Source organism: Anser cygnoides, chromosome Z (genome assembly GCF_040182565.1).
Source record: "Anser cygnoides isolate HZ-2024a breed goose chromosome Z, Taihu_goose_T2T_genome, whole genome shotgun sequence".
NCBI lineage: Eukaryota > Metazoa > Chordata > Aves > Anseriformes > Anatidae > Anser > Anser cygnoides.
The window spans coordinates 84748336-84776191 of NC_089912.1; the positions used below are offsets into that span (position 1 = coordinate 84748336).

A 27856-nucleotide genomic window follows, 5' to 3' on the forward strand; every position below is an offset into this window, starting at 1 on the left:
ACATGTGAGAACTTAAAGCCTAAGATTGCTTTTTGGTTCTGAATATTGTACATTTCAAGACTCTTTTTAAGTATGTGTTCTTAGCTCCAAGAACAGAGACTAAAGAGGGGTGTACTTGGGGCAATCCATGAGCACTAAATGAAAAGACATATGCTCACAAGTATTGAACTACTGAAATGCTCAGCTATGTCCTCTTCAGGAATAACTTGGCAGCTGCACAGCAGCATCTTCATTATTGCAACATCAAATTCCTCCAAATTCATCTCTTTCTAACTGGTGCTTATAATCTATTCCTCCACACCTGAGCTATTTGCACTTAAACTCCTTTCTGCCTTCCTGATTGGCAACCAGAAACTCAGGCTGCAGAAGTATAGCTCTGTCAAAGGGACCTGCATTCAGTCAATTTATGGCCTAATCTTGTGCCAAAATGGGATGTTGTAAAGCATTTTGAAAATCCACTGTGAAAAGAATATTTAGTGTGTGCGCATCCTATGCATTGTAGGCCATTAGATGATGTGTGTTGTTTATTCTTCTAGAACATAATAATGTGCCATGAAAACAGTACTGTCAAACTGGATTTAATGGAAAAGACAATTGCACCCAACATTAGCTAAAACAATTGAATTTTATTAAAGCTGCTGATATACTGCATGCATCTAGCATACTCTGTGTGTAATTAAGAGCTTATGAGGAAAAGCCTTGTTTTAGTACCAAAGATCACTGCTACGATTTGACTGCAGCTCTGTGTCAGTAATGGTTCCTGATCTAGCATCACATAAAGGTTTTTATGTGGGTTTCAATGCAATCCACAGACATAAGTATTCCTCAGCAAATTCAGTAAAATGCCCCATTTAACACTTGCACTCCTAAAACGTGCTTTGTTTACCTAAGGTCATGACAGTGAAAGATATACAGGTGAAACAAGTGGCTTAGGCCCTCATATTTTTTTAAAAGCTGATCTTGGAAAGGTATTCACAGGCGGTTGAACAGTGAACATTTAAAACCCCAGAAATAGCTTGAGAAAGCTGTGGTGCTGGGACCTCAACTGAGTTACATTGTTGGGGAAACTTGAAAGTAAAACAAGTTTGGCACTAGAATAATTCGTGTTTCACTTCCTGTGCACAATTTGCTTTCTGCAGAGTGATGTGAAGCCATGCAATAAACCTGCAGTCTGCGTGGTTGATGTAGCAGGTTCCAGTTTATGTCAGCTTTGATGGGTGCACTTAAAACATTTTTATAACATGACATTCCCCAATGTCCAAATACAGCTGAAGCAGAGTGCACCAGCTGTTACTTTGACTGGTGATCAAGAATCTCCCAGATAAAGGCAATCTCATGTAAATCTGCCATGAAAATGAAAATCCTCTCATGTGAAGCTATATTTTTCCAATTACATCGTTATACAGAGGAAAGGCAAAAATGCAAACCTGAAAACATACATGAATATATGAAGTTCTGAAACTGTAAAATAGCATTTTCATTAGGATGGGCTCCTATTTTTCTATTTTAATTGTTCTGCCAGCAGAATCATTAAGAATTTCAAGAACAGACAGACTTTTGGAAGCCTAGCATATTGGTAGAAAGTCTGCTGATATGTGAGGGAAAATGAAGTATTTTCTCTCACCTTCCCACAAATTGCTGTACCTTCCCTTGACTCCTTGGTTGCATAATGTTTATGTGGGCAGATGTTCCCAGAATTCCCCTCTCTGCATGGCACCTCTTTACAACCCCAGCAGGCAGCCAGATTTTGCAGTGCAACCCAAACATCGAGACTTAAACTGCAAGCAATCTGTTACACTCTAGCTAAGGAAATAAAAGTTCTGCAACTGTCAAGGAGAGATGTATTAGTTTGGCCATGCCTAAAATGCTTTGGGAGGTTTTCTGAAAATAAACGTGCCAATCTTGCTCTGAGGCTTGTTGTATGGGGAGATTTGAAAATGTATGATTTTTGTTTCCAAATTTAATGCAGCCAACAGGTAGAAACAATTCAAAAGGACTATTATTTTTTCCTAAGGGGCTAGGGAGTTCATTAGAAATAATTGCACATATACTCTGCTGGAGTTAACAAATGCTCAGCAAGCTATTATAGTGTATAACAGCAGCCTATAGTAATTTAAGGGTGCTGAACAGCCCTGAGATCAACCAGCTTGGTTGATCTTGAATTTAGAAATTTCTCTTTTTTTTTTTTTTCTCTAAGACATTCATAGAAAAAATGCCATATATACTGAACTGTTTGGCTCTGCATACATTTCTTATATTGCTAGGTGACCCAAGACAAGGCACCAGTCTGAATCAGCCTGCTCTCCACTTCCCTCTGAACAACATATCTCCTTCCTTCCTGGCAAGAGGACAAAAACTACATTTTAGACTTGTAATCTATCTTGCCATCAGTAAGAAGAATGAGAGCATGTTAGACCATCGTTTTGATCTTAGGCTTGTTTTGAATCTCTGATGTAGTTCACTTCTGTATCCCTGACCAAGGTCTATAACTAAGGATCATTCAGGACAGTATGAGTAAAAGGTTACAACAGTACAAATGAGTACACTGACATGTGCAAGATATCATCCGTTTCTGTAACTGGAAAGCAAAGAAAGACTGTGCTCCCCCTCAGTACTTCACAATCCTGTCCATGGCTGGTAAGTGTTCTTTGCTCACTAATCCGTGACAAATAAATATACTGATTGAAAGCTTCAGGCAATCCCAACCAGTGGAAGATACAATAGTATGGAAATCTTAATCCTTCAGCATAATGCAAATACTCTATTTTAGCAAACTTAGTGCTGCTGGTCCCAATCTCCATCCCCTGGTCACCCCTGTAGTTGTGTACTCCCCCCCTCCCAGTATCCCATAGCAGGCTTTTAATTTATGGCAGCCTGGAATTTGTTTCTTTTCCCTTTGTTTCTTGGCATGTTCTGTATATGAAATTATACATCTCAGCACAGTGACAATCATTTATCTCAACCTAGACTTCCTTTTTTTTTTTTTTTCCTTCCCCTTTCCCTTTCCCTCTCCCTTTCTTTTCCCTATTGCTTGATCTAATACGAGAATGTTGTTTTTGCTTGCTTCTGTACTTTCAATGCCAGGTTTCTCTCACCAGTGATTAGATTCTCGTTCTCTTTCTTTGAGAGAACACTTACAGAAATGTTCTCTGATTGTCTTTCTCATGCCTATGTCTGTTTGTTTTCAGTGATTTGTGATTTCATGAGATCCTTTAGTTAAGAATCTTCCTTGTCATAAAAAGAATATATTTAAAAATCTAATTATTTGTTATTAGTAATACAGGAGAATGAACTCACAGGAAATCACAAATGAATTCTTTTCCTCTAACCACTTACATCCTTATTCTGCAGGAAAACCTCCCTTTCTCTGAAGAGAAAGTCTATTATTCTGGCAAATCACTATGTTAATCCTCTGTTTAGTGCAAGGAAAGGACAAAAGCTGTTCAGGAAAATGTTTCCTCAGAAAATCACAGACTGAATTAAAAAAAAATAGTGTTTTTTTTTTTTTTTTAATTTACTCTCACTCACTTGCTTTCCCTGTCTTTTGAGGATATTAGCATTTCTTTTTATCAGGCAAGGCTTCTCCTTACTGTTTTACAATTGATGCTTGCAGCAACAGCACACTTCCTAGCATATTTCCTAGCATTCCCACTCAGTAAAAGGAAAATTAGAAACAAAACATCTCTAGTGCTTTGTCAAGAAAAAAAGCAGTCTTCCCTGTCTTTTTAGTTACAGTTTTTACAGTAATTTTATAATTAAGTCAGTAATAGGAGCAAATATTTTCTCGAGTACATTCCTGTTCTAGAGACACACCTATGTATTTCAAAATCTGTTAGGTGTTTTTTAATATCACTGAAATTTCTTTGGATGTGTGACCCTTTGAACTCATTTCTTTAGAGATTAGAATTGCGTTCTATGTCACTCTGTGTAGTAATTTTGCCTTGGAAACTGAATTATAGCTTGATTGGTGACCCCATCCTTAATTTGCAGTTTTCATTAGGTAGGCACTCCTATTTAGTAAGAAAAGCTTTGAGGAGAATTGTGGTAGCAAGGCAAATATAATACTCTCTTTACCATAATCATTGTGTTGTTCCCTTCTGAATGGCTATAAAGGTTATCATGCCCAGACCAAATAAACTGAAGGAATAACTGGAAACTTCCAATAAACTGGAGAAATAACTGGAAACTTCCAATAAACTGGAGAAATTCTTCTAGGGTGTTCAATCCCCAGCCCTTGTAGTTACTTTGAATTCGTCATGGAATGTTACTAAACCATGCCTTTTCCATGAGGACTAGGCACTCCAGGTAGCAACTGAAATAGAAAACCAGCCTTTAAAAAAAGAGAAAAAGAAATATCCAACTCAGGTTACATCTATTCAGTTGTGAAGTCTGAGCTCATTCTCATTTGTGCGCATATTCAACAATGTTCTTCTGGAAGGTAAGGGCTTGCAAGGTGGTTTGTTACACCAGGGTTGTGGCGTTATGTGAGTTTGTGTCAATGTGTAATTGGACATTGCCAGTAGCACTTAGAGTTTACTTGGTGCAGATGATGCTCCAAATCACTGCTTGTAATCTGACTCATCTCAAAGGACTTTCTAAGCGTTTTTTTTTTTTTTTGGTGACAGCTGGTGTGGTTAGCTTGACCTGCTGAACTTTTTTATCTCTAAAATGTGCCAGAAGGATTAGCAACAGCTGTAGACTGGTGTTATATTTAGGACATGCATGTCTCTGTATGTAACTTTGGATATGGCTCGTCAGAATGCATTGTCAGTTACCAAGTCTTGAACTACCAAGTCTCAGGAATACATGCCAATGAAGTAATCATCTTTTCTGTACATCCAATGCTGCATTGGTTATATTCTTCTCTAACACAACCTTCTTGAAAATATTCAACTCTACAAGAAATGAATTCTGGTTTCAGGTATACAATTGCAGCTCCCATTACAGGCCAAAGTAGGACCAATGGGATGTATTTGATTTAGACCCTATGACATTAAAAATGAACACTGATGAGTTCATTGATGCATTTTCTTTTGTTACAGACCCGTTTTGAACTGTTTCATGAGTCAGTTTGTGTTAGCTATGACATTGGTTATAAAGTATGAAGTCCTATGAAGTCCTTCTGCACCTCACCACAACTTACACCAAAGGTAAGAATGAATGTAATTTAAAACTTAAGCAGTAGAGAATGAAATGTGACTTATCTATGTTTGGGTAGAGGCCTTGTGTGACAGAATGGAGAAGTGCATGCCGGACGAGAGAAAGAGCAGTAAGCCCTAAACAACCTGAAACTCCACAAACGGCATTACAATGAACAGAATGCCTGGTGTGCTGTGTGATGGCTGGCAGGATGCTTCAAAGCTGTGGTTGAAGTAACCATCTCCAGTTCCCTGATTATTTTCTGTATAGATGGAAATGGGATGTTGTACTCTTTGAAGATAACTGATTGCTGTTCAGTGACAAGACTCATTCATCATTTCCACTTTCCACTGCAAGTTGCTCATGGAATCCCACACTGACCAGCTATACAGGTCAGAAGGGTTAGCATTATTAATTATCTCAAATTGAAAGCTCACTATATTGTGTATTGTCCACAAGCAAGAGAGACAGACTTGATTGTTAATCTAGTCTTTCAGTCTAGGACTCAAATCATGCACTGTGTTGTCATGCAGGTGTAGAATCCGTGCAGTTTTTTGCTGTGCAGCAAAAGAGATTTCTTTTCACTTACTCCACACTTGTTCTAGTGTTTTTCACAACTTATCCAGTACAGAGACTTTTTTTTTTTTTCCTTGAGTCATTCTAGCCTTTATTTCTCAGCAAACATAAAAGGTCTTACAGCTAGTTTACTATCTTATTTCATTGCCCTTTGCATTGTTACAAGTTTAATCTCTAAAGAGTTTCAACAGAAGGCATGTTTAGGAATATCCTATGCCCTATTACATTTATTTTGCAGAGTGGTAGAATACCTATTTTGGATGAAAAATGTCAAGAGGAGGTAATTAAGCTCTACAGCTTGATATTTGCAGCACTCCTTTGGGATGTAACAGATGCCTGCATTTCTCAGTTTGGAAGGCTCTGTCGCAGGCTGTCGCAGGCTGTCGCAGGCTTCCCACAACCTGAGTTCAGAGGAATTGTGGAATGTGTATTCTTTCAGTGGTGTTTTTAACAGGAATGGCTGTATGGACTAAAGGAGTAGTGCTGAATGTTTGGTGCACTGATGTATCCCAAAGTGTGTCTACCCATTTGATACAAAACAACATGGATTTGGGAGATGCCAAGAAAGCAAGTTTTCTTCTGACATTTCATTAAGTTGTTTTCCTGACCTTGTTTGGAAGCTGCTTGTGAGTTAGAGAAATAGAAACTAAGACAGGAGGAAAGGGAAGCATATCACACTTTTTAGTAGTCAAAGAAGATTTTGCTTTAAGCATTGAATAATAGTCTGGCATGTTTTTTATTGAAATTATAACATCCCTTCCACTGCAAGTATTACTGGAATGATCCCTGAGTTAGGTGTATTTTAATTCTCTCTTCCTCTGAAGCACCTCTAGTTGTATAAATTGTTACTTTTATTCCCTATGAAAACGTGGTATATTCTCCATCTTTTATCAGTATAGGGCAATGCTTCTGGTCTGGTGTAATGCTTTAAATTACAAGATCTATTTTGCATTGATTGGCCACTAAATAAACCTAGGCAAAAGCCATCTATACTAGAGATGGACAATTCAGGATCATTAATCAAAGTGTGTTTTTGTTACTGTTTTACTGCCTAGCCCTACTATTAACTTGTCACAGTTGGGTTGCTTTTATGTTTCCACACACTGTGTGATGGATTAAACTAGTTAGCTGGCTAGATAGATTATATGCATTAACACTTAACAGCTTTGCTCAAACACTGGGCAAAGCAGAAGGCTTGCCTTTTTGTAAAGCTTTAAAGAATCTGATTTGCTGCTTTTTAGTCTATGTTGATTCTTTTCTCTGGCCACAGCTACATAATGGAAATAAAACTACTTTTGAACTGAAATCTTTGATTGTAATTTTTGGGAGATTCTTACTGAAGTTTAATGGGCAGTATCGTTGAGCTTCCACTCTTTTCCACTAAGCAGAGTCTTATTTTTAACAAAACTACTTAGAAACTCCAGAAGCAGTTTAATTCAATTTGGGAGGTAGCTTGCTGCTTTTCATTCTTTTTAGTATGTTAGCAGCCTATTCACTATTCAGGTAGTTAATGGTACTACCTTTGTTTTCACTGTTTAATTGACCATCATCCTGCAGATCCACTGATATGGGAGCTTTTTTAGTGAATTCATGAGTGTTTAAAATTTATGCTTCTAGCACCTTTACAGACCAAAACCATAGAAGATCCCACCTAGTAACTAGTCACATGGGCACCTACACTTATCCCCATTCTACCCCAGCGATATTAGCTTTCATTTACATATTTGTTTTGCACTGATGTTTATGTACTGATGTTTTCTCTCTTTGACAGCATTTCCTGCATTTTGGTTTGTCTCCATGGTTTCAAGCCTGACATCTGAGAGCCTTTTTGAGAGCTGCCCCCATGCTCCCTGTCTTTTCAGGAACAGTGGGATGTTAGGGGCTTTCCCTCCAAACCTTGTGGTGTCTAATACAGAAACTGCAAGCATCCCCTCAGATAACATTGATTATGTGAATGAGTTAAGGTTCATTGATAATGAATTGTCCATGAGTTAAACTTCAATGCTGGTGGTAGCAAGTACTTGCCATGCTGTATATGCAGCACACCTGGAATTACAGTACTTCTCTTGGCTTAGGATTTATAGACATAACCTATCTCATTTACATTTATCAGCTAGTCTAAAAAGGCAGATAGCCAGACCTGCTGAGCAGAACTAGCAAAACGTTAAACCAAACACTTAAGTATATTTTTCCCCTGAATGATGAAAGGACAATACTTACAGAAGTGACCATGCAGTACGACATGCCAGAGTGGTTAGCTCTGCATAGTTATTTCTGAGGGATGACACTAGCACAACCGATTGGTTTTCTTGTAATCTGTACACTTTTAAGGCAGCTCCATCCGCGCTATCATTACAGGCAGCTTCACTAGGCTGTTACACAGCTGCATGTCAGCAACTGGCCATTTGTGTGACTGGCCCTGGAGCTCCCAGTACTGTCTTTCCGAGCTTTCCAGCCTGTGCTGTCAGGGGCCCTTGATATTTCTCTGAAAGGTCATTGTTACAGACAATGTTATTCTCCTGCTACTGGGAGCTGACTTGACACAATCAGGTGTAAAAAATTTCTATGGATATGCTTATTTATACAGGCATGCGTATGTTTTTTTAACTTGATGTTGAAAGTAATCCAGTCACAACTGTGTTGGTAGAATAAGCTAGAGCTTCATCCTTCCAGGTTATACCAGCACGTGCACTTCCTGAACTGGATTTTTTATTTTAATTGAGGATAAGCAGGTCTGAGTACTCTTAGAGCAATTGTGAAATAAGTTTTCAGTGTAAACCCTGACTGAATATGGCTTATTTCATATTTGTGTTCAAAGAGGGTCAAGAGGAGTTCCTGGATCAGTGTCAGTACTTGAAGAACATATATGAACAGAAGATCATCCTTCAGGTAGGGTGAATGACAACAGGTGATTGAAATAAACAGGATAAATAAAACACAGTAATGAAACACATATGGATAAAGTAAAAAACATCTGTTAAAGCAAGCCCCTGATTAACTGTGATAGAAGACATTACAAATATAATGGAAGTGGTGGGTGTTAAAGATGGAAATACATAGTAATGTTTCCTGTGTGGAGACAGCAACATAATTATGAGGAGGCACTGGAAAATCTGACAGATAGTTTGTCAGGTTGGTGACATTCTGAAATCAGGAACTGGAGCCAATAGTTTATGTATCTTAAAAATCAACTAGGGTAAGGATAGCTAATGGTATGTGAAGTCAAGAGTTGCTAACTGATGCTACAAAAAAAAACCAAAAACAAAAACATAGTGGGCAAAGTTACAATGATACATAAAAAAAGATGTTTAACTTTCTATGAGAGTATCAATACAAGATGATTCACAAAAAACAGTGTGAAGTGCAGAGGAAGTTCAGGAGCAATTTGGCTGTGATGAAAAAATAGTGTCTTGAGTGTCCTGTATCATAAAACATGGAATGGTACAACACAGATGTGTATACCAGGAAGAAACTGTCAGATCTAAAGTTAGGCAGAAGCTGCAGGACAAGTGATGTTATGATGGGCCTGTCCATGTTGATTATGCATTAACATATCTTCTATCTCAGTGTTGCTTTTATGCTTCTTGTGGTGTTCTGGTAGGCATTACCAAGGGTTGCAGCCATCAGAATTATACTGTAGCATGATAAAGAAATACAAGAATATGATACAGAATTTTGTTTCTTGGTGCTAAAACTTGCACAAATATATTACTTACTAAATATATTTTAAAAGGACTATGCAAAATGTGGATTTAGACCCTAGAGAAGTTGCATTCTTCCTTTTATATATAACTGTTGCCAAGTATACACATTCTTCTGGTTAAATGCCTTACTAAAGCAAAATATGTGGTACAATAAGAGATTACAAACTAATGGATGAATAGAATTCTCATCTGAGGTTGGATTATACAGGTATTCTCTGGACTGGAGGACCATGACTAGGGTAGCAGTGACTTTCCATTTGTGGCCACCTGAAATTCTAAGGGAATTCTAAGGTGAATATTCATAAATCCATGGCACCTGATGGGATTCACCCCAGAGTGCTGAAGGAGTTAGCAGATACCATAGCTGGACCCCTCTCAAAAATTTACCAAAGGTCTTGGGAGTCTGGGAAGATCCCTGCTGACTGGAAGCTAGCCAGTGTTATACTCATTTACAAAAAAAGGTGTGAGAGAAGACCCAGAAGACTACAGACCTGTTAGTTTAACCTCACTGCCTGTACAAGTTATGGAGAGGATTGTCCTGGGGGATACTGAAAGGCCTTCTAAGAAAACAGTATTATCAGGCATAGTTAACAAGGCTTTGTGAAGGGAAAGTCCTGCCTTAGTAGTTTGGTCTCTTCAATTAGGTCAACCACTTAGTGGTGAAAGGAAGGCAGTGAATGTAACTTTTCTGGATTTTAGTAAGGCCTTTGATACTATCCCTCACAATATCCTTCTGGAAAAATCACCCAACTGCGAGATGAACAGGTTTATGTTACACTGGGTGATAAACTGGTGGAATGGTAGAGCCCAAAATAGTTGTAGTGAACGGGGCTGCATCTGGCTGGTGACTTGTCACCAGCAGTGCTCCCCAGGGCTCAATTCTAGGGACAGTGCTATTATTAATGATCTGGATGCAGGAGTTGAACACTTCCTTAGCGAGTTTGCTGGTGATCCTAAACTGTGAGCTGCTGTTGACTCTTTGCAGGGACAAGAGGCTCTGCAGAAGAATCTACTTACAGTACCTTGGAGAGTTGGACAATCCTCAATAGCATGAAGTTCAACAAAGGAAAATGCCAGGTTCAGCACCTGGGATGGAGTTATGCCAGACACAGGTATAGACTGGGGGTGCTTGATGACAGCAGGCTCAACATGAGCCAGCAGTGTGCCCTGGCAGCCAAGAAGATAAACCCCCATTTTGTAGTGCAGTTAAGCACAGTGTAGGCATCTGGTCAAAAGTGGTGGTTCTGCTACTGTACTTAGCACTGATATGGCTTCACCTTGAATATTGTATGCAGTTCTGGGCTCCGCATAAAAAGAATGTTAAGATACTTGAATGCATCCAGAGGAAGGCAACAAAACTGGTAGAAGCGCTGGAAGGCATGTCCTGTTAGGAGATACTGAGGACGCTTGGGTTGTCCAGTCTGCAGAAAAGGAGGCTGAAAGGTGACCTCATTGCTCTCTGCAACTTCCTGAGGAGGGGAAGTGAGAGGAAGATGCCAGTCTCTTCTCTCTGGTCACCGATGACAGGATGTGTGGGAATGGCATGAAACTGCCAGGGGAGGTTCAGACTGGTATTAGGAAACATTTCTGTACTGTGAGGGTGGTCAAACACTGGAACAGGCTTCCTAGAGAGGTGGTTGGTGCTCCATGCCTGTCAGTCACTGACCTGTTCAAAAGTCATTTGGATAAAGCCCTTTATAATATGCTTTACCTTTTGGTTGGCTCTGAAGAGGTCAGGCAGTTGGACTAGATGATCTTTGTAGGTCCCTTCCAATTGAACTATTCCTATTCTATTCTATTCTATTCTATTCTATTCTATTCTATTCTATTCTATTCTATTCTATTCTATTCTATTCTATTCTATTCTATTCTATTCTATTCTATTCTATTCTATTCTATTCTATTCTATTCTATTCTATTCTATTCATTCCTGTTTTAGGGATTTTCCATGTTATTCCTGAGAGATAGAGGTAATTCTGATTCAGGCATAGGATTATAAAGTAATAATGCATAAAATACACCAAACATTCTGTGTTTTTATATTTTGCTTCATTTTCTCCCACTAGGGCTCTTCTTAAAAGAGAATTAACAGAAAATGAATGTATTTTTTCCAGTTGTTTTCTTTTCTTAAAAACGAGAACTTTTTAGAAGGAAAAGGTGAAATCCTGGAGTCTTGTTTGGGCTGCGTAGTCTTTCCAAGGACATGATGTGATGTAACAGCCTCCTTTTCCTTTTTGAGGAGTTATTTGGTCTTTCCACTTAGAAGGAAGCTGGAATCTTTTCTTTGTTATTCCCTTACCAGAAGGGGGGTGGGAGTTGGGAGGGTAGGCAATGTTCTCTATACCACTGCTTTTCTGTTGATCTTTGTAGTAGAACTACTGTTGGAAGTACAAGGAAGACTTTTAACACTCTTAGGCTACCAGTAACTTATCATCCCCTGAGAGCAAGGAGGAGGCAGAGGAGAAATTTATTTCCAGCAGGATTCTCAGGTGCATAATGTTTCTGGGAGACTGTAGCTCTAATATTACCCTGCTACAGGCTGCATCTGTGCCTTTGTTACAAGCAGTTCTGTTTCCTCGGTATGTATGCAAGTTTCACAATACTCCCCCTTTAAAATTCTCCCATCACTTCTACAGGCAGGTATGTGAACGAAAATGATTATCTAGTAAATGCCTGGAGCAAGTGGTGTTGACATTAAATACAGTGAAAACCCTATGGGAAAAGAAACAGTGATTCTTACCCAGCACCACCCTCAGAACTCACTAGTCTTAGGTTCTGCTTTGAACTGAGTGTATAACTTCCTGACAAATTGCCTGATGCTTTTGTGATGTGGATTAATGTCCACTAGAGGCTAGGGTGAAATCACTGAACTTGTGTTCTCTTGTTCCCTAAGCCAAAAATTCTAGATCGTTGTGCCTGAAACAAAAGGTCTGGGTGACATAACGTTTTAACCCACTGCATGCCAATACCCCAGATATTATTGCTTTCTCCTGAAGTCTGTAATACCGTCACAATGACTGCCACCTCCTTTGGCAATGCAGGGAGAATGAAAGCATAAAAGTAACAAAGCATTCAACAGTTGAGCAGCTATTCTGTGTAGGAAAACGGCATCCTTTCTGAAATGGCCAGCCTCAAAAAGTACTAAAATTTCATCAAGTGAATCTCTTTTCAGGGATTATAAAGAGAGCATGTCATAGTTCCTCCCAAGTGAATGACCTAGTTCCTGAGATCTTCACTGACTTCTGTAGTTTGTTAATGGGCTTATGAGCAAATGTTCTTTCCTAACAGATCACATGACTGAGTCTATTCCTCTAACATATTATTCATTGCTTCTTAAGATTCCTCAGCAAAGCCAGTCATTTTCATCCCAGAAAATAACAAGCAGAACAGCACATCCAGTTATGTTACACTGACAGGATGTCAAGAAAATGAAAACAAATGGTTTGAGTGGTCCTTCAGGGGATAAAGAGTTCAGTTACTAAGCTACCCACCAGAAACAGTGTGATTTAGTCATCTGGGATGATTCTTTCTCTTTTGTAGCTTTTAACACATAAATCTCTGTTTTATTGCTAGAGAGAGATATCAGTAAAAATTGGGAGTGCTTTTGACATGGTCAGAGTTTGTGGACTGCTGTGCTTACAAGTGATTGGGTAAAGAAAGAAGCAATAATATTAGTAGCATCTTTATTTGCTGAGATTTATGAGCATGTGTATTTTTAGATTGCTGTGCAAAAAGGTGGATGACCTACTTGGTGATACTTGTGAATGTGCTGTTATACCTACAGCATGTCTCTTAAATGCTACTTCCCTCTGTGAATTTGTGTTTGAATCCTTTACTTCAGGGCTCAAGTCACTGAAAACATTAATTAAAATAGACTGGATGAGTTATAAAGGATAAGTGAAATTCCAAATGGTGTTACCCTGCTGGAACAAATAGAAAGCGTGGGAAGTTGAGCTTATCTCCTCTTAAACAGCCTAAATGAATCAGATCCACTTTTACTACATGCACATAATTCACTTATGTGAATATAGTGAATATAGTGAAATGTCTATACAGTTGTGGCATGTTGCTTAGGGTGTGTTGAAGCTTGTTGATATTTGGCTGGGAAACAACGACCAAAGTGCTAGTGTAGGAACTTACTTATCTCCTTATAGAACTTTATACAGAGTAAATGGTGAAAGACAGGGATTTATAACATGATAATTAATCATAGCCAGTTCACTCTTGTGCAGTCTTAGTTTATGCAGAGAATAAGGATAATACTCCATTTTCAAAGTGGATACAAAGGGCAGCTCTGTGACTTCACAGTACAGGCTCTTCCATGTTATACTCCTGACCCAGGTAGACCCAGGCACTCAGATTAATATTGCCATTAACAGTCATGGGAGTATGGGGCATCAGCAGTGCCGAGGAGAGCAACACAAGTATAGCTGTTTTCCATCTTGCTGCACTAGCCTACGTCTAACATAGGTAGGCTGGTGTCCAACCCTGAATTAATAGATTTGAAACTGCTAGCTGTAGCACTTGGCTGCTGAATGGAAACTGTACTTCTTATCCATTACAAGTGCCTTTCTAAAGATGTGAAGAAAAAATTCTGCTTGTCCCAATGTCATACAGTCACTTAAAATATGTAGGATTTAAGGCTGCTACGGAATCATGAAATTAAAGCTAGAGCTATGCAAAGTTTTCTTCACATTCTTACAAAAGCTTTGCTTATGGTCACAGTTTGCAAGTAGTTTCAGAAAAACTAAGAAAGCATGTGACAACATGAATTTTCTCTGGTTTCAGAAGCAAATATTCCTCTCCTGTCTTCTCAGAAGGGAGGCTTGGCAGGATTATATCTTCTAAGTGGATGTAAGAAAGTAGATATTATTTTCACCTGTGAATAATCGAACTGATATTCCCATAATATAATGTCTTAGTGTGTTTATAGCATTTTGGACATCTTAAACTATAGATTAAATTCTAATATGTGTTCTTGTACCAGAAAAATATAGAGAAATCTTAAAAGATTACATACGGACTGAAAACATATATGGAATTTTCAGCTGTATTTTCTGCCTCCCTCCATGAAAATTACAAGTATTTGAAAGCAGGGTCATGAAATGGTAGCGCCATTTCAGCTATATTGCGCTGTAACTCACATGGCACTTCAGTAATAACATGGAATTTTACAAGGCAATTCTCCCTAGAAGTTGTTTTATATTCTCTGTTTTTAATCAGCCTTATAGGAGCTGAAGCACTGGTTTAACTATCCTCTCCATGATTCTCCTTTCCACCAGCTCAGATCTAAAGCAGAGCAGAAAATTTCATATGCAGTGTAGCAATCTGTATGTGACATGTGTAGGTCTATTAGGATTCTGACTTCTTGCAGGTACAAACCTGCAACTACATCATATTTTGAAGGAACTTTAGAAGTTAAAGAGAGGCATAGTAGATGCAGATATTTTCTCTGCCTAAGTATAGTTGTTTTGTTGTTGTTGCTGCTTTTTTTTTTTTTTTTTTTAAATGACCTTCAGTGAAAAGTATCATTAGAGCTGCTTAAGATGTAGGGACTTTATATTAAAACCTTTGTGTTATTTCTGCCATTATTAAGTATTACTAAGGAGGATAGGTGAGCTATTTAAAACAGTATGGAGGCTATGGTGGAATGGGTCTTAATTTTTTAATAAATAGTTGAAAAAAATCTAAGGTACAATGGAAGACCAAGACCTATTGTGTTTATTTTAAGAATAGGCAGAGATTCAAAACACCTCAATGCTCTTTATTCCCTGCCAATAAGAAAGGCTTTCTATATTGGATTTCAAAGACTTTTCTGTCTATACTATTCTTTAAAAGCAATTGGAGAACAGATGCGACTCTACTGGGCCACTCTCCTACTTTGACCATGGTGAGATGTATTGCTTGAAATCATAGAAACATATCATAGACTCATAGAATGGCTGGGTTGAAAGGGACATCAAAGACTGTCCAGTTCCAATCCCCCTGCCATAGGCAGGGACGCCACCCACTAGATCAGGTTGCTCGGGGCCTCATCTAACCTGGTCTTGAACACCTCCAGGGATGGGGAATCCACAACCACTTTGGGCAACTGGTTCTGGTGCCTCACCACCCTCTTAGTGAATAACTTCCTCCTAACTTCTAAATCTCTTCTCTTTTAGTTTAAAACCATTCCCCCTTGTCCTGTCATTATCCGATTGAGCAAAGAGTTGCTCTCCATCTTTTCTATAAGTCCCCTTCTAGTACTGAAAGGTTGCAATGAGGTCACCCCAGAGCCTTCTCTTCTGTAGGCTGAACAGTCCCAGCTCTCTCAGCCTGTCTTCATAAGAGAGGTGCTCCAGCCCTCTGATCATCTTTTGGCCCTCCTCTGGACCTGCTCTAACAGGTCCACATCCTTCTTGTGCTGGGAGCTCCAGACCTGGATGCAGCACTCCAAGTGGGGCCTCACAAGGGCAGAGCAGAGGGGGACAATCCCCTCCCTCGACCTGCTGGCCACTCCTCTTTTAATGCAGCCCAGGACGTAGTTGGCCTTCTGGGCTGCAAGTGCACACTGCTGGCTTATGTTGAGCTTTTCATCCATCAGGACCCCCAAGTCCTTCTCTGCAGGGCTGTTTTCAGTGAGTTCTTCTCCCGGTCTGTACTCATGTCTGGGATTGCCCTGGTCCAGGAGCAGCACCTTGCACTTGGACTTGTTGAACCTCATTAGGTTCACATGGGCCTACTTTTCAAGCTTGTCCAGGTCCCTTTGGATGGCATCCCTTCCTTCTATCGTATCAATTGTACCACTCAGCTTGTTGTCATCTGCAAATCTGCTGAGGGTGCACTCGATCCCACTGTCTGTGTTATTGATAAAGATATTAAACAGTACCGGTCCCAGGACAGACCCCTGAGGTACACCACTCGTTGCCGGGCCCCACTTGGACATAGAGCCTTTGACCACCACTCTCTGGGTGCAACCTTCAAGCCAATTCCTTATCCACTGAATGGTCCACCCATCAAACCCATCTGTCTCCAATTTGGACACTTTGTCTCTTCCTGATCCAGTAGTGAGTGTTCACTGATTATTCAGTCCTGATTAAATCTCCATTATTAAGCATTCTGAGCTTGCTCAAGAGATCTCTAAATCAAGACTTGGATGTCTTTATAAAACAAATGTTGCAACTGAAGCAGAAATTATGAGGTTGATGCAGAAATCAATGGATGACATTTATACTTGCTTCTACGTGGGAGGTCGGATGTTCATAATTCTTTGATGTCTCTGAATTTCTCCTTTCTTAGGGGACACAGTACTCCTCCCATGTGATTAAAGATTATACTCTAATGCTACTCAGCGATATTCGTTGGTATGCTTATATGAATAACTACGTCAGTTTAGCTTGTTTGCCACAGTATGTGCAGATGTGCTTTTGTGTGTATGCAGTCTCTTTTCAGAGGAAAACAGAAGAACAATACTTAAAGGGAAGTAGAAAAGCTCAGCAAACTCCTTTCGGATCTTTATTTCAAAAGGAAACTGTTTTCACTTCTTTCTCAATACCCACCAGAGGACACCCTTACTTTGCCCTAGAGTGCTCTGCTGTTAAAGTACATGGGATAGTTGAAATGCATCCTGTGCTTGAGAAGCCCATTGGCAACCCAGAAACTCCAGCCATGGAGGCCCAGGCTCGGAACTCACTGATACCTGAACTTGTCTTTTACACTGACATCAACAGTAGCTTGTTGATGCTACTAGTGAAAGATGTTTTGTCTTTACCTTTTACTTAATGGAGCTGAAGTGGAATCTCACATCAATATATTAATGCTGATTACACATGTAATCACTCATTTTTCTCCCTGCCAGTTGTATCTCTCAATATATACCTTTGCGCCACAGCAAAAAGCTATGACCTTGTTTGCTAGCAGCATAGCTGTTATTGCAAAGGATATTATGTTTATTGTATGTCTATTGCTTTTGCATATGTGACTGTGTTTTAGTGTTCCTAAGATCTTTTTCACATAGCTTTTAAATGCCATTTTAATAGAGGAAAAAATGTGTAGCTAAGATTTCTTTCCATATCTGCTTAGTCTCAGGCATAGTTAATATGACAGCGTAATGTTATGTTTTTATGCACTGTCTGCAGATTTTATGCTCTTCTAGTATTCCAAATTTTGTTAATGGAAAATAGCCATATGTCTCAAGAAGTAGATGAAGCAATTACCAAAGCAAACTACATAGATACCTTGAAAGCTACTAGAACTAAACTTTTTTTTTTTTTTTTTTTCTTGTAGAAAACAGATGTGGTAAAAAGAATCAGATTAACATTTACCTTTTTGAGGTGGCACCAGGAATGGATTTAGCACACAGTTTTTTTTTTTTTGCTTTACTTGTAACCTTTTCTTCTCTTAGCCCTTCTGGTTTTGCCTAAGCAAATCTTTTTCAAGTGTAAAATGCTAAACATCAATAATACGTGTTGTTCTTAAAACCTAGAGTTGAACAGGAATGCATGTTTTTTCCAGTGAGGTTGACTCATTTTGGAGAACAGTATTCACTTGATTTTTGCAAAATCTAGTAGAAGCCAAACAAGTCCTGATTTTTGTTTGTTTATTGATTTATTTTGCTGTGCATGCATGTTGTTTGTTCAGCAGTTGTTTCACTACCTATTGAAAATCACTTAGTGACTTCAGTGAGTTACAATCTCCATGAAATGTCTCCTATATTCTTAAAATCCTCCCTCTAAAAAGTACAGTTGACTTCTGGAGAACATGATTCTGTGTTATAGTGTATTTGGTTCTAATCACACCATTTAATCGCTGAGATTTATATTGTCTCCTAAACCCAAAACTAAGGAAAAAAAACCACAAAAAAACACAACAAAACATTGTTTCCTGCCTTGAAAAGACTGTGGAATTACAAAGATAGTATGAAATAAGCAACAGGCATTAGGATTCCTCACTCAGACCTAGTATAATCCCTTTTTTCTTTTAAATTTCAGATTGCTGGAGAGTAGAGGTTGGAATGGACTTTGTGGTGTGATTTCTGCAAGTAACTATTGGAGAAGCAGCCCATCAGCTCATGTCAGATGACTTTGCGGATCATCATCAGGCATGGTAAGTCTAAAGCAAAACTCAAAGATGACAGAATCTCACGAACCGTCCATTCCGTATTTTATTCCTGAGACCTGAAACCCACTATGAATCCTCCTTTCTACCTCTTCCAAAGCTTACAGAAAGGCTGTCAAACAATGATAGATTAAGAGAGTGATTAAGAGTCAGATCAAAATTTGCCTTTGCTCTAGTGCTAATTATGTCCCCAAGACACTGAAATGTAGGCAAGGTCTCTGCAAGTTATTCCATTAATAGTCTTATTCTGTAGTGCTGTAGAATCTTTTCTCTTAGAAATCAAGTGTAAAGTCAGCAATGAATATTTATTGGCAGTTATCAGTTGAGTTAAAAGTCTAGTGTCAACAGTCAGTATGTTATTGCCATGATGACTTCTTCAGAGGAGCACTGATGAGATCTTCTTTTCCCTACACATTCTTATTGTTTCTCCCTTTGCAGTCATCTTGTTAAACAATGCAAATTATAGCACTACTAGAGCAGTCCCCAGCCTAATTTGTTGCCATGTCTGAAATGTGTAATACCTTAAAGATCAGGAGAAAACATGTGTAATAAGTGTAAATAAGTGACAGCTTTCTCTTTTTGTTTCATGAGCAATTTCACAGCACAACTGTTAGTTTAACCCCCTTGTCATTCCTAATAGAAAGATACAGTGCTTGGATTATTTAGTAAATAAAAACTATACCTCAGGTTAGTGTGATCCTGTTCTTGCAGCTAACTCACTCTAAAATTCTCCCATAACAGCAGAATGTACAATCATAGAATCATAGAATCATTAAGGTTGGAAAGACCTCCAAGATCGTCTGGTCCAACCATCCCCCTACTACCAATGTCACCCACTATACCATGTCCCTAAGTACCACGTTCAACCTTTCCTTAAACACCCCCAGGGATGGTGACTCCACATCTTGTTGTTAAATAAAAATCAAATCTTTCAATTTTGTAAATTAGTTTCAAGAGCTCTGATTTGCAGAGAAAATCTTGAAAATGCAATCTCACTATAAACATCAGGGGTTAAGAGTTTCTAATTCTAGGACTCAAATGTCCCTAATTCCACAGAACAAGCAAATGGCCTGTAATTTATTTCTGTTTCTTCCTTTCTAAAATTTATTTAGTATTTCTGAGAGACCAACAATGTTACGAGGTCTATTTATTTATCAATTATATATTTTCTAGGGCATCTTGTCATTTGTTCTGATGTTGATCCTTTCCAGGGAAGCTCTTTGATTACTCAATAATTAACCTGATGCATAGGTATGATCACAAAGAGCTGTACAACAGAATACTCCTGTCATTGCTAATACTGTACTATAGTACAACTCATCACTTAATCCCTTGTATGAACCCATTCAGTATGACATTTTATTCAAAAGGGAGCAACGAGATAAAAAATACACACTATGGGTCTATTACTCAGAAGGTTTAGATGTGATAACTGTCTGATTGGGACACAGGAAAGCATTGGATATCTACTTCTGAAATTAAAATTTGCCTTTGTAGTATTCTAACCCCTCAAGTGGGCCCCAAGCTGGGAATTGTCAGAAAGCCTAATGCTTCTCGAAGTAAAATAAAAATGTACTTTTTAATATGACATCTGTTATCAAATTCCTCACTTTAGTGGCTGAAGAACTTCCAGAAAATTGTTTAGAATGGAGAGTCTTATTTTGTTGGGAGTTGCTCTGTGCTTAACATATGCATATGTTATTATTATGCATTTAGATTAAAGCCAGCAGGGAAGGTTAAAAGAGAACACTTCCTGCACTGGAAGAAGTTTGTGGTAGTCCACACATTCCTGAGGAGTTCTTCCAATAGTCTTGGTCTAGCTCTGGAAAAAGCTCTGCTTCCTACTCAGATGAGCTATGAGTTTGCCACTTGTTATCCACTGTCTTTATGCACAAATCACCTTGAAAATAGGCCTGACAGGAAGAAAGCTTTCATGTTTTGCCAACACAGAAAGAGATGGTGCATATGTACAATGTTGTGTTATGTGACAAAAGGTCATATGCACACCTATGAGAGTGCACAAAGAGACAACAGCAGGAAGGGGAAACCAAATCATTCCCTGCTGGAATATGCCTAGGCCGAATATGCCTAGGCCCATCACAGGAGCCGCTAGTCCATCAACAGCCCATCTCCACAAGCACAGAGGAGCACAGGGGGACAGTGGCAGGTGGAAATGCCAATTACAGATCCCAAGATCAAATAACCTGTCCGTGTCCCTCTCAGGGCTGCCCACCAGCAGCTTAGTCCCACCGTCCAGTGGTGAAACCTATCAAGGTGGGTAAACAGGAGCAGCACTCAGAATCACCACTACAATAGAGGGATTTGCTGTCAAGAGGTGTGGGACACATGGGATGCAGAGGAAAAGCATTTGGAGATTGTTCAGGACTTGTTAGATGTTTAGGCAAGGAATTAAAGGTGTGAATAAGGAGAAGTTTAGGTGATCTGGGGAGGAACAGGTGCAGAAAAATAGAGGTGTGCAGGGATAAAAAAGTGCCTGTCAGGTGTAATTTGCTGGACAGCATGCTTCTCTGGTCATGTCCTGTTCTGATCTCCTTGGTCTGGTCTGTCCTATCTCTTATTACATTACTTTCTAAAACTTTTCTGGCTATGGGACTTGTGTCTGTGAAAGACAGGCTGTACCAGCACATGCAGAGGGCCTGTAGCCTTGGGTTTTTTCATGTCCAGGCACCAGTGACTGGAGACACTGGGATCTGGGGTCAGCTACTGGGCAGCCTGCCTGAAACCATGTGCTGGAGGGATCCATCTTGTACATAACTATTTATAAGTCCCAGGAGAGGATCTCCCTCATGCCCAGCCAGAGAGGAGAGCAGGAAGAGATTGTTGGTGCTGTGTACATGTGAGTGCTCTCAGTGTCTATCATCTGTGTGGCCTATCATGTATCTGTGTATATATATTAATGTGCCATATATACTTGTGTTGTGTGTGCATGTACCCCCTGGAAATATATTTTCAGCATTGTTACAGGTTGGACCTGGGGTCATGAAGCTGTAGCAACCTTGCCTGTCTTGGTCATTAAATATTTTCCTTTAACAGTACACTGATAGAATATTTGTTGAGTTATGCTCTTTCAGCCAAATCAAAAAGAGGTAATCATGACTAAGATCAAGCCAACGTCCCATTTCCTAGTACCAGTGTTCCAGTTTCCTGGATTACTACCTGCTTGAAGAAGGATGTGAAAGTTCCTTTTCTGATGGATATTTTGACCTTTTCAAAAAAGAGGAGCACCAATTGTTTACTGTGCTTTGTTAATCAGAAAGGGCATAGTTTAAATCCAAGAAGTCCTGGATCAACATTGCTATAGTTTTTCTAGGAAGTTCTTAAAGGATGAATGTACTGAACAGTGGGAATGTAGGTGTTTATTGTTTGCTGAAACAGATGGGGGATGTGTGCTTAAAAAGGTTTTCCAGATATGTGGTATTTTCAGAGATGTTTTGGTGCTTTGTTCTTTTGCAAATTATGAGCACTCAGGGTTGAGAAAATAATGTACTGCAATGGATAGTTCCTTGGGGCAGGATTTGGCAGCTTAAGTGGAGGCTGATAGGCAGAATCTCTTAGTTTGTAAAACAACCTCAGCATAAGCTTGGAGCAGTTTTTTATGTATCATCCTGTCAGTAAAGCCTTTGTTTTTTTTGCCATCAACACCCTTATCTCAACTAGCCTTTGTTACCTGCCATCTGTTTGGATCCAGAGTCCTGGCTTGGACCCATCGTTACTTTGAATATGCAGATGCTGTCTGTTTAACAAAGATGCTGCTCAGTAATATAAAATATATATACTACTCTTGTCACATAAAATATCGGCTCATGAATGTACAGCACAACAAAATATTCTCCACGGTTCTCCCTTTTTTCAATCATGTGTGAGTCTTTAGATAATTTCACCTTCTCTGAGAAGACAGTCAATCTCTGTGCTAGTCCAGTTATATTTTCAGAGGATTAGAATGAAATAGTTTGTCAGTCTCCAGAGTTCGCAGCTATGTGCAGTGCTCAGCACTGACAACGTCATACTCTAGCCAATTTGAGAATGATGGAGGATTAGAAGGAGTTTCTGCCACTCTAATAAGAGAAGCACAATAAATATGATATTATGTATTCTGAGACAGTTGGTTGGAACTAAAATCAAAGAAAAGGGTGAAAAGCGCTCAATTTTGGTAAGTGTCAGCTGATGCTTCTAAAGCTTTTTGTATATCAGGTCATGCCTTTACCCTGGGAGGTCTTTCTACTTTACCATCTTGGATTTACAGAAAAGAATTGTCATCAGTGTTGGAATAAATCAACCCAAATTAAAGAGCTAAGTTAGCAAATTTTAACCTGTTTTCCAACCTTTTTTCTTAAGAGCCTCTTATTGCACAGAGGACTTTTAGGCTAACACGTATGTTGCATGACTTGAGTGTTTTCAGGAAGAGAGGCAATAGGATAAATAAAGTGGAGACATTCTTGCAACTGTTTTAGAAATAAAAAATAAATGCCTGTGAATGAACCCACCCTTTACTATAAGTAGAGGTCAATAAAGCATTTTCCTTTTTTCACTGGGAAAGCTAGAAATACTTACCTATTTAAGGAGCAGGGGATATTGTTTTCTCCTCCAGCTGTTTGAGACAGGAGGGTTGTTTTCCCATAACTGCCCTAGGATTTGCCTTAAGGCAAATATTGATTACTCATTGCAAAAAGTCTTAAACAAAACCTGACAACATGTCTTCAAAAGTCAGTATTTAATAGTGAAGCTGAAACCACTGTGTGAAAAACAGAAGTACTAGAATTAAAAGCATCTAACAATGAACACTGCTATCTTAAAAATAAAATAATAAAAAAAAAGCTCACTGTCTTTTCTTATCTACTTAAAAAATATTTTCTGTTTTCAGCACAATTTCAGGTGGATACATGAAGCTGTGTTAGACCTGAGAATCAAAGATAATGATATGTACTGAAAAATCAATATATTTTTAAACTAAGAGCTGTGGTCCATGTGCTTTCATAGAATTATTCAGGATGGAAAAGACCTCTAAGATTATCTTTAGCAACCTTTAACCTAGTACTAAAGTCCACCACGAAACCATGCTACTAAGTTCTATGCCTACACATTTCTTGAAGACATCCAGGGGTGGTGACTCAACCACTTCCCTGGGCAGCTTGTTCCAATGCCACACAACACTTTCAATAAAGAAATTTCACCTAATGTCCAACCTAAACCTCCCGTGGAGCAACTTGAGGCCATTTCCTGGATGTTTTGAATAATTCCACAGACCTATGGAGCTCTGGAAAACAATGGACTTGTGCAAGGTGGTTCCGAGTTTAGAGAACCATTTTTTACTTTTCCTGTGGGAGGAAACAAGGGAATTATATGGTGCTACTACAGGAACTTGAAGTTCACATCTCTGTTTTCAGTAAATATGTGAAAGGAAAGTGAGTATTCATCAGTAGGTATGTGTACCACTGATAACTCCAGGTTCTTTCTCTATGATTTGCACATCATCACAGTAACAGTACAGCTCTTGTTTGTCCTGTGGTAATATTTTATTTTCTTGTAACAAGTCTGAAATTTTGGGTTATCATGAATTAATGAATGGGCTGCTGGTGCATGCCAGCACTTGAAGCAAAAATTGTGTTTCAGCAGTATTTCTTAATGTTATCCTAATTTTACTGGCTTTTATAACCAGACAGTACTTTTGTTATGTCTGTCATCCCAGGAAAATTCAATTGACTAGGAGAGGGTGCATGAAAGAAGAATTTTGCAAATGAAAATTTTCAGATACAATCCATTAAGATACAATCCATTAAGAAACAGAAGACTTAAACTAATAACTCAATTAGCTGAGGTGCTGAACTCTCATATAACATTTTCCTTCTGCAAGAAAAAAATGTCTGGTCAAACTGCAATTACATATGAAAGGCCACTCAGAAAATGAATATATATGAGCATTAATAAATGATCCAGCTAAAGCAATGTGGAGCACTTACTATTAAATAAAGGGAGAAGAAGAGGTGCTCGTACATGCAACTTCCTTTTAAAAAGATGGGAATTTAGACCACAGTAAGATAGAATATGCTGTTGATTTTTGATATAATTCTTTAATATAAATAATAGTAATGTTAAACAAGTCTCTGCCTTGACAGAAAGACCATTACAAGAATTCTAAACATTCAAGATGTTAGGAAAATTACTTTCCAGCTTTTACACTATGGAATGTCTTTACTCAAAACATGAGCAGTTGGAAAATAGGAAGAAAAATAAATGTTATGTCCTTTACTCCAAAAATGTCAATCAAGGTATTTATTTTCCTAGGTGAGCAACAGTAGAAATAGTGCATTAATCACAACACAGAAGATAGCTGAATTACACTTCATAATCAGCATTTTGTAAAGAACAACTCTCGATAGAAAAGATTTGGGAGTTACAAGATAGCTAATTAAATTAGATCAATATCATGTATTTTCCATATATGCTGTAAATAGAGAATTGCGGTCAAAACATTTGCTAATGCTTATTTTAAAATATTTCTTTCAAAAATAAAACTACTTAGTTTAAATCCTGCCAGAATTTTAGCTTTGGCTTGTGTAGTTAAGGTTTCATTGAATGCTAAAAAATATGTTTTGTGTCTGAGCAGAACACATGCTCCTAAAGCCACCAGTCAGAGGAAGGCCAGGCTGCTGGGGACCAGCAGTTGAGCAGGCTTATGCTGGCAGGTGGAGCTGCTGTCCCTGCACACAGCTCGTGGGCAACATCAGGTACTAGTGGTCTGCCTTGTGTGGGTGTCTTTGACTGATCTGAGCACTACTGTGCACTAATACAAATGAACAGTTTTCATACACATCAAGTTAAGGAGACGGATTTTACCTTGTGCTCTGCTGCGATGTGAAAAAGGAGGAAAAACATTAACAAAGGTGTGGCCTCTGAAGAAAGACAACCCATAAGGAAATTCACTTCACAGAGAAAAACTGAAGGAATCATAGTGCTTCAAAAGATATCGTGGAAAAAAGATTTACAAGTGACACACAATCAAGACTGGGTTAAGAGCATCATGAAGCAAGTTCAAAGAAGGTAAAAGAATGTAGCTTGATCAAGGCTAAGAATTGAAGGTAGCCCAGTATAGTTTTCTTTTTTCCTTTTGGACTCTCCAACAAAATATGACAATGCAGGAAAGAGAATACTGCTAAGGAAGCATTTTCCTAGCTGTCTTTTACTGAAAAAGGCTCCCTGTAATTGCCATGCATTCCTGGAAGGGAAGAGGATCTGCTGCCACTCTGAGTCAATCCCCAGTTTTTCCAGTTTGCTTCTTCAGATTGAACCTTGTGTTGTACATTGTTGGCTCTAGATAGCCCTCTGAACAACATATGCAGAAATTTAAAGCTCTTTAGGAAATAATCCTTTAGTCATGCGATCGTATGCTTAATTATCTAAGCCCTTCTCCATCTTTAATTTCTAGCATATTTTGTAGGTTTGGCAGTTAAAACAGAAAAACAACAGCAACAAAGTTTTAAACTCAGCACATATATATATGTTTTCTTCTTCCATCCATGAAACTTCATTATTATGTGACAAACTGAATCCATATGACTTTAAGTCCAGTGGCAGAAGGATGCAGTGCATCAATTCAGAGCTCTTTTTCAAGTGTCACAGAATAGTTGGGTTTCCACTTGGTGGAACTGGAGAGTGCCAGTTTACGTCAGATTGATGAATTATGTAAAACCTAGTTTCCTTATGTATTATTAATCACCCCAAACAAAGGAAGACATTTTAATTAATTTGTGATGATTTTTACCTGTTATCTCCAGCGTTACTTATTCAAATTAAATCCTCCTATTCTGAAGACCTGCATCTTGTTAAAAATGCAGTGAGACTTTGTTAATGGTGTTTGTTGAAAGATTTAGAAATTTATACAGAAGTCTGTAGTAATGTACAGATGTACACGTGTAGTAAAATACAGAATTTAGGGTGATATTTCTGAAACATCAGCAAGGGAGTCTATAACTACAATATTTTAAAGGAGGACTAATTTAGTTGCCTGAAAGCTCCACAGAATGAGTGCAAGCATACATGATATGCAATTGATTTTGGTAATGTTCCATTCATTAATATATATACATACATACACAAATATATGTATATTAATATAAATAAATGAATATATAATGTATGTTTTCCCTTGTGCTTTGTTGCGATGTGAAAAAGGAAAAATATGAACAGGCATTATATATATATGTAACATATATACATGTATATATAATATATTAGATAGATATATACTGGGGGGAGCAGATGAGATAATGTGAATCCTGTGATTAATTTAACAATCCCATACAGATATATTATAGTCCACTTTTCAAATGGAAATCTGTGCTTCACTTTGAAATGTTGCTTTATTTCACTAAATATTAACTACATGTATATATTGACAACCATATGTGAAAAGTATTTCCTTTGGGGGTCATTCATCATGTGAACAAAAGTTAAAATACCTATGGTACCCAAATAGCCCTTACTGTGGCAAAGCCTTACAGTGGGATTTAATTTCAGTGTGAACAGCAGAACACAATAGGTAGGCTGATATTTTCTCCTAGCCAGAGGCAAAAATTGAGTTCCTGAGGCTACTTTAATGTTGAGATTAAGTTTCTTTTTTAATGCCATTCTCTTTTCTTCCTTTTCTCACTGAATACATGATTAAACAAAGTCTGATATGCTCATTGTCTCCTTTTGTCTTGGTAACTTGCATATGAAAACTGCACTGTTTATAAAAGTATATAGCAATAAATTTGTCCTGAGACTTACAGAGTTGTACTGTGCAGATAGGATTAGTTATCCCGCTGTGTACAAATAACCAGTTATGAATATCTGGAAATTAGAATTATGAATCTACTTTGTATCAACTGAATTCCTAAATAAAAGATATAGTGATAAAGTGAGTTACTGTTGAAAATATGGAGATGTCTTTTCTCTCTATTCACTGACAATACACAGGAGTAATTCCACTTATATTGTACTGGCATGAAATCCATGCAAATGAGAGATGAAATCAAGCTAATTGACTTCAGTGGGAAGTGTGTGTACTCACCTGTCTCTGAAAGTTTGTATGCCATGTTTAGGAACCTAAAATTAAACTGTTCTACTTAAGATTTTGTCCTCAGTGTCTCTTATTCAGGAATGAAACATAAAGCTAGAAGCCCAAATTCCCCTCTAGATGACACCAGCAAAAATGAAGACTCTGTGAAGTCACTGGTGTTGATACTAATGAAGAAGATGCCAGAGTCAAGTGAAAGATGTTCCTTTGGGAGTTTGCTTGCTTTTGATGGCACAGAGAGCACAAGCTTAATGAACGTTATTTT

The 27856-nt window shown here is 38.4% G+C and overlaps 1 long non-coding RNA gene across 4 annotated transcripts; it reads left to right on the plus strand.

Moving 5' to 3' along the window:
• The first annotated feature begins 2413 nt into the window (after nucleotides 1–2413).
• LOC136788971 (uncharacterized) lies at nucleotides 2414–27644 on the plus strand. 4 transcript variants are annotated; one of them, XR_010827638.1, is made up of 6 exons: nucleotides 2414–2637; nucleotides 5043–5150; nucleotides 8534–8604; nucleotides 10405–10531; nucleotides 18389–18503; nucleotides 23398–27644. It is a non-coding gene; the product is annotated as an uncharacterized lncRNA (long non-coding RNA). The 4 variants fall into 4 exon arrangements; XR_010827637.1 differs by lacking the exon at nucleotides 10405–10531 and adding an exon at nucleotides 5410–5531 and having other exon boundaries at nucleotides 2415–2637; XR_010827636.1 differs by lacking the exon at nucleotides 10405–10531 and having other exon boundaries at nucleotides 2418–2637; nucleotides 21201–27644.
• The last annotated feature ends 212 nt before the right edge of the window (nucleotides 27645–27856 follow it).